This window comes from Oncorhynchus mykiss, chromosome 18 (genome assembly GCF_013265735.2).
Source record: "Oncorhynchus mykiss isolate Arlee chromosome 18, USDA_OmykA_1.1, whole genome shotgun sequence".
Taxonomy (NCBI): domain Eukaryota; kingdom Metazoa; phylum Chordata; class Actinopteri; order Salmoniformes; family Salmonidae; genus Oncorhynchus; species Oncorhynchus mykiss.
This window is the reverse complement of record NC_048582.1, coordinates 42,595,839-42,604,336: the sequence shown is the minus strand read 5'-3', so window position 1 is coordinate 42,604,336 and position 8,498 is coordinate 42,595,839.

Sequence of the window (8,498 nt, the reverse complement as noted above, 5' to 3'; positions counted from 1 at the left end):
AATCAGATGACTGCTTTTATCCTTTTTGTCAAGTAATGCAAATGCATTGGTGGATTTGAAGACTTGTTTTTTTTTTTATAACAGTTAGCTGCACTTCCAAAAAACATAATATAGGCATCATTACTTAGAATTGACTATTTCAACATCTTTAGGCCTACACAGGTGCAATTAGGCCAAGCAAAAAAAAGCGATTTAGAAAGGAATCAAATAGTATCACAACTAATCTGTCAGAAAATTAGAAATAAACTCAGCAAAAAAAGAAACGTCTCTTTTTCAGGACCCTGTCTTTCAAAGATAATTTGTAAAAATCCAAATAACTTCACATATCTTCATTGTAAATGGTTTAAACACTGTTTCCCATGCTTGTTCAAAGAACCATAAACAATTAATGAACATGCACCTGTGGAACGGTTGTTAACATCTTACAGACGGTAGGCAATTAAAGTCACAGTTTTGAAACACTTACCACACTAAAGAGGCCTTTCTACTGACTCTGAAAAACACCAAAAGAAAGATGCCCAGGGTCCCTGCTCATCTGCGTGAATGTGCTTTAGGCATGCTGCAAGGAGGCATGAGGACTGCTTATGTGGCCAGGGCAATAAATTGCAATGTCCGTACTGTGAGGCGCCTAAGACAGCACTACAGGGAGACAGGGTGGACAGCTGATCATCCTCGCAGTGGCAGACCACATGTAACACCTGTGGGACAGGTACAGGATGGTAACAACAACTGCCCGAGTTACACCAGGAACGCACAATCCCTCCATCAGTGCTCAGACTGTCCGCTGAGAGAGGCTGGACTGAGGGCTTGTAGGCCTGTTGTAAGGCAGGTCCTCACCAGACATCACCGGCAACAATGTCACCTATGGGCACAAACCCACCTTGACTGGACCAGACAGGACTGGCAAAAAGTGCTCTTCAATGACGAGTTGCGATTTTGTCTCACCAGGGGTGATGGTCAGATTCACGTTTATCGTTGAAGGAATGAGAGTTACACCGAGGCCTGTACTCTCGAGCGGGGTCGATTTGGAGGTGGAGGGTCCGCCATGGTCTGGGGCGGTGTGTCACAGCGTCATCGGACTGAGCTTGTGTTCTGCCATGGCCAGTGAAGAGCCCGGATCTCAATCCCATTGAGCACATCTGGGACCTGCTGGATCGGAGGGTGAGGGCTAGGGCCATTCTCCCCAGAAATGTCCAGGAACTTGCAGGTGCCTTGGTGGAAGAGTGGGGTAACATCTCACAGCAAGAACTGGCAAATCTGATGCAGTCCATGAAGAGGAGATGCACTGCAGTACTTAATGCAGCTGGTGGCCACACCAGATACTGACTGTTACTTTTGATTTTGACCCTCCTTTGTTGAGGGACACATTATTCAATTTCTGTTAGTCACATGTCTGTGGAACTTGTTCAGTTTATGTCTCAGTTTTTGAATCTTGTTGTGTTCATACAAATATTTACACATGTTAAGTTTGCTGAAAATATAGGCCGTTGACAGTAAGAGGACTTTTCTTTATTTGCTGAGTTTATGAAGTAATTCTTTGTTGAAAAATTAAAATGTGTGACGATGTGCCTGAGTCATTTCCCTTCATTTTCCCCACACAAACTGAGACATTAACTGTAACGTGTTAATATTAAGTAATGTTCATTTTAATGTCAAGTGTGTAATGGGAATGCCTTTCTAGGGGGATTATCACTTAATGTACCTGTTTGACTGTCTGAGTGGTCTATGCCAGGTTAGGGCAGGTCCAAGGATACCCATTCTCCTCATTCAGGAGGAGCAGCACTAATTGTAACATTTACTTACAGATCTCGATCAGATTATACTCAGCTTTGTGTGTTTACATTGACAAGTCAAGTGTTACAAAAGGGTTCATCGGCTGTCCCCATAAGAGAACCCTTTTTGGTTCCAGGTAGAACCATTTTGGGTTTCATGTAGAACCCTCTGTGGAAAGGGTTCTACCTCTAACCAAAAAGGGTTCTTCAAAGGGTTGTCCTGTGGGGACAGCCGAATAGCTTAGGTTATACAGTGCCTTGTGAAAGTATTCGGCCCCCTTGAACTTTGCGACCTTTTGCCACATTTCAGGCTTCAAACATAAAGATATAAAACTGTATTTTTTTGTGAAGAATCAACAACAAGTGGGACACAATCATGAAGTGGAACGACATTTATTGGATATTTCAAACTTTTTTAAAAAATCAAAAACTGAAAAATTGGGCGTGAAAAATGATTCAGCCCCCTTAAGTTAATACTTTGTAGCGCCACCTTTTGCTGCGATTACAGCTGTAAGTCGCTTGGGGTATGTCTCTATCAGTTTTGCATATCGAGAGACTGAAATTTTTTCCCATTCCTCCTTGCAAAACAGCTCGAGCTCAGTGAGGTTGGATGGAGAGCATTTGTGAACAGCAGTTTTCAGTTCTTTCCACAGATTCTTGATTGGATTCAGGTCTGGACTTTGACTTGGCCATTCTAACACCTGGATATGTTTATTTTTGAACCATTCCATTGTAGATTTTGCTTTATGTTTTGGATCATTGTCTTGTTGGAAGACAAATCTCTGTCCCAGTCTCAGGTCTTTTGCAGACTCCATCAGGTTTTCTTCCAGAATGGTCCTGTATTTGGCTCCATCCATCTTCCCATCAATTTTAACCATCTTCCCTGTCCCTGCTGAAGAAAAGCAGGCCCAAACCATGATGCTGCCACCACCATGTTTGACAGTGGGGATGGTGTGTTCAGCTGTGTTGCTTTTACGCCAAACATAACGTTTTGCATTGTTGCCAAAAAGTTCAATTTTGGTTTCATCTGACCAGAGCACCTTCTTCCACATGTTTGGTGTGTCTCCCAGGTGGCTTGTGGCAAACTTTAAATGACACTTTTTATGGATATCTTTAAGAAATGTCTTTCTTCTTGCCACTCTTCCATAAAGGCCAGATTTGTGCAATATACGACTGATTGTTGTCCTATGGACAGAGTCTCCCACCTCAGCTGTAGATCTCTGCAGTTCATCCAGAGTGATCATGGGCCTCTTGGCTGCATTTCTGATCAGTAGATTTGCAGTGGTCTGATACTCCTTCCATTTCAATATTATCGCTTGCACAGTGCTCCTTGGGATGTTTAAAGCTTGGGAAATCTTTTTGTATCCAAATCCGGCTTTAAACTTCTTCACAACAGTATCTCGGACCTGCCTGGTGTGTTCCTTGTTCTTCGTGATGCTCTCTGCGCTTTTAACGGACCTCTGAGACTATCACAGTGCAGGTGCATTTATACGGAGACTTGATTACACACAGGTGGATTGTATTTATCATCATTAGTCATTTAGGTCAACATTGGATCATTCAGAGATCCTCACTGAACTTCTGGAGAGAGTTTGCTGCACTGAAAGTAAAGGGGCTGAATAATTTTGCACGCCCAATTTTTCAGTTTTTGATTTGTTAAAAAAGTTTGAAATATCCAATAAATGTCGTTCCACTTCATGATTGTGTCCCACTTGTTGTTGATTCTTCACAAAAAAATACAGTTTTATATCTTTATGTTTGAAGCCTGAAATGTGGCAAAAGGTCGCAAAGTTCAAGGGGGCCGAATACTTTCGCAAGGCACTGTAAATAGCACCTTTCCTTTTTTCCTGAGTGTACTATTTTGGCCAAGTAAGTCTATTATTTTTGAAGTTGATTATTTTGGTCAACTCTTTTCATTAAATCTGTCCATTTTGTAAATACTCAATGCTAGATCCAGTCTTCTTCATTACTGAAGATAAATACCACCTATTTTTGCACCTGAACCTCTGACTCAGTCGCACCTGTTGCTGCTCCACACTAACTAAATAGGCTGCCTGGTCCTATATCTTAGCAAAATTAAACATCAAAAACATTGTCCCAATTATTTTAATTTTATTTATTTAAGATGGTCCCAAATATCCCAATTCCCCAGGGCAGTGATTGGGGACACTGCTCTGTGTATGGGATGTCTTTTGGATGGGATGTTAAACTGGTGTCCTGACTCTCTGAGGTCATTAAAGATCCCATGGCATTTATCGTAAGAGTAGGGGTGTTAACCCCGGTGTCCTAACTAAATTCCCAATCTGGCCCTCAAACCAACTCAGTCACCTAATAATCCCCAGTTTACAATTGGCTCATTAATCCCCCTCCTCTCCCCTGTAACGATTCCCCAGGTCGTTGCTGCAAATGAGAACGTGTTCTCATTCAACTTACCTGGTAAAATAACGGATAAATAAATAAATAGAATATATCTGTATCAAATTGGTCAATTCAACTTGATCTATTTACAAAGTATATACATTACATCAGTCGCTATGGGCTGTTATTTCTTTAAACAGAAACACACAGTTGTAAATGCATTTTACTTGTGACAATTACCCTTGATCCATTGCCGTGTGGACTATTGTACCCTGAACTGAAAAAACAGTAGCCTAGTACAGTGGTTCCCAACCTATTTTGGTTGCTGTACCACCAACTGAATTTATGTTCTGCCCGGAGTACCCCTGAAGTGCCACCCCCTCATGTGCATTTTACCAGTCAGCCTATGGTAAAGTACCCCCCATGGATAGGCCTGGTTGGGAACCACTGCCCTAGTACATGCCAGAATCCCTCACTGTTGCGTTTGTTGATTGTAGCTCCACATATTCTGATCCGTCATCACTTTGTCACTTTTCTAGCGAGGGCCTCATCTTGTTGGTGAGAACAGTCAGAGTCTCTCTCCATCTCTGACCACACGACCTCACATCAAAGACAAGGGTCTGCTCTCTGCAATGGCCTGCCTTTCCAGACCACTACCTGTTTGAAGCAGCAAACACAACTGACTATTACAACATAAACACGTCAGTTTGCATCTCTCAATTACAGCTACAATTACTACTAACCGACAGCTCTTTCTTGGTATTTCAGTTTCATCATTGCTTTTTATATAGCAGCTGCGTACAACTACAGTCCTCGTGGACCACAGTGTTCATGCCTTTGAATCGGTCTCTGGGAAATTAGTGACAATCAATCGAGTGCGGGGGGAAATTAAAAACAGCGGGATTGCAGTGCCTGAGGATTGGAGTTGGGCATCTTCAGATAATTATATGACAGTGATAATGCTGCTTCGTCTGTATTTAAATTGTAGTACCTACAATTGCCCTGTAGGGTGACTCATGTTTCTTCAAGTGTAAAGGATGAGGGTGGCAGGAAATCTATGAGTGCATCTCAATAATCAAAACCGCCTTCCTCTTCAAGTCTCCTTTCCTTCGTTTGCTCTGATGTGAAAGAACTTGGACAGGTGAAAGTATATTCCTGGTCGGTGCTGAGCCACACATACATTGCAGAAATGTCTATGGCCAAGTATGTAAACAACACAGGAATATAGTAAATTCACTATGCTGCAAGTTTTAACATGTTCTGGAATTCCGTAATAATGACGTGACTGAAACGAGAATAGAAGTGGTTTAGCCGTTATTTTTGTTGTTTCGTTTTAAAAAATGGAACAGTATCTCTCTATCTCTCTCATAGTGTAAACATAATTTTGATTTAAGATATACATGAGATGAAGTCCTTGTGGAAGCAATCAAAATATTTACATATTTGAACAACCTGGTAAGCACTACAAAAAAAGTTTCAATACTGGGAGTGGTCAGCCTGTTTGCCTTCAGAGTGAGACCAGGAGCTCGATACAAGCCCCCAAAATCGCTGCACCATATCTCAACTATGAGACTATGAGTCATTTAAGGACTCATGACCATACAAGTCATATTTTGTCAAAGAATTGAAAGGTAGTTCAGGGACATAAAATGAACCCAGCCTCTGGTCAAGCATCTGACTCTGGGTGCCAAGGTTGCACGTTCGAATTCGGTGATAGAAAGTGTTTTTTGCTGGTCAAGCATCTGCATCTGGTGCCAAAGGTTGCATGTTCGAATCCAGCGATAGAAAGTTATTTTGAGACAAAATAAATAAATCATTGGAGTTAATGCATGAACTTAACCTTAAACACTTCTAAATTTGACATTTGAACTTTGATGTGTCAGAAAGATGGAGCATCTGCCTCTGGTGCCAAAGATTGCATGTTCGAATCCGGTGATATAGAAAGATGTTTTTGTGATTTTTGTTTTAAGACTATTTCAAATCTTAACCCTTACCTTAACCATTCGGAGTTAATGCCTAACTTTAAGATTTCAAAATGAATGCTTAAACCTAAATTTAACCTTAAACACTTTAAAATTTGACATTTGGAAGAACTTCGAAATGTGACGTTTGAGAAACATGGATGAACGTCTAATTCTGACATGAGACTGTGGGAGCTAGTGTGGTTTCTAGTGGTTTCTAGTGGTGTCTAGTGGTTTCTAGTGGTTTCTAGTGGCGTCTAGTGGGTTCTAGTGATTTCTAGTGCCTATATGGCATGTTGATTTTGTTTTATATTTGGCTCTAGAGTTTGAGCGGTTTAAGCTACAAAATATTATGACCCCATTCTGTTTTCCTCTCTGATGGTCACAAGGACTCGTTAGAAGCAGTGGAGGCTGCTGAGGAGAGGACAGTTCCTAATGATGGCCGGAACGGAGCCAATCGAATGTCATCTAACACTTGGAAACCATGTGTTTGATGTATTTAATACCGTTCTACTGATTCCGCTCCAGCCATTACCACGATCCCGTCCTCCACAATTAACATGCCACCAACCTCCTGTGGTTAGAAGGGAGTGTGTAAAAAAAAAACGCACCTAATGAATTTAATTCAAACATACAGTGCATTCGGAAAGTATTCAGACCCCTTGACATTTTGCAAATTTTGTTCCCTTAAAGCCTTACTCTAAAATTTATTAAATTGTATTTTTTCTCATCAATCTACACACAATACCCCATAATGACAAAGTAAAAACTGTTTTTTAAGAAATGTTTGCAAATGTATAAAAAACCAACAACTGAAATCTCACATTTACATAAGTATTCATGTGTACTCAAATCAAATCAAATTTTATTTGTCACATACACATGGTTAGCAGATGTTAATGCGAGTGTAGCGAAATGTTGAAGCCCCTTTGGCAACAATTACAGGCTTGAGTCTTATTAGGTATGACGCTACCAGCTTGGCACACCTGTATTTGGGGGGTTTCTCCCATTCTTCTCTGCAGATCCTCTCAAGCTCTGTCAGGTTGGATGGGGAGCGTTGCTGCACAGCTATTTTCAGGTCTCTCCAGAGATGTTGGATCGGGTTCAAGTCTGGACTCAAGGACATTCAGAGACTTATCCCGAAGCCACTCCTGCATTGTCTTGGCTGTGTGCTTTGGGTCGTTGTCCTGTTGGAAGGTGAACCTTCACCCCAATCTGAGGTCTGGAGAGCTCTGTAGAAATTTTTCATCAAGGATCTCTATGTACTTTGCTCCATTCATCTTTCTCTCGAACCTGACTAGTCTGTCAGTCCCTGCCGCTGAAAAACATCCCCACAGCATGATGCTGCCACCACCATGCTTCACCGTAGGGATGGTGCCAGGTTTCCTCCCGACTGGACGCTTGGCATTCAGGCCAAAGAGGTCAATCTTGGTTTCATCAGACCAGAGATTCTGAGAGTCCTTTAGGTGCCTTTTGGCAAACTCCAAGCAGGCTGTCATGTGCCTTTTACTGAGGAGTGGCTTCCTCTGGCCACTCTACCGTAAAGTCCTGATTGGTAGAGTGCTGCAGAGATGGTTGTCATTCTGGAAGGGTCTCCCATCTCCCAGAGGAACTCTGGAGCTCTGTCAGAGTGACCATCGGATTCTTGGTCACCTCCCTGACCAAGTCCCTTCTCCCCCCGATTGCTCAGTTTGGCCAGGCGGGCAGCTCTAGGAAAAGTCTTGGTGATTCCAAACTTCTTCCATTTAAGAATGATGGAGGCCACTGTGTTCTTGGTACCCTTCCCCAGATCTGTGCCTCGACATAATCCTGTCTTGGATCTCTACGGACAATTCCTTTGACCTCATGGCTTGGCTTTTGCTCTGACATGCACTGTCAACTGTGGGACCTTATATAGACAGGTGTGTGCCTTTCCAAATCATGTCCAATCAATTGAATTTACCACAAGTGGACTCCAATCAAATTGCAGACAAATGTAAAGGATGATGAATGGAAACAGGATGCACCTGAGCTTAATTTTGAGTCTCATAGCAAAGGGTCTGATGCTTAGGGTCATTGTCCTGCTGAAAGAGCTCCTTGGTCTTCATGGTGCCACTTGCATGAAACAAGTTTTTTTTTTTTTATTTCACTTAACCAATTTGGACTATTTTGTCCATTACATGAAAAATACAAACACAAAAATCTATTTAAATGACAGGTTGTAATGCACCAAAATAGGAAAAACGCCAAGAGAGATGAATACTTTTGCAAGGCACTGTAGGCCATCCCTTAAGCTGGGAATGGTGTCCCTTGAGAAGGCAAGCATGAGATGTATGCCCGGAGAAGTGCAGTATTATCACAAGGAGACGTATACTTAGAGGAATGGAGGGAAAAGGAGAGGCAGAGGAGGTCGAAGAGAGAGAGAGGG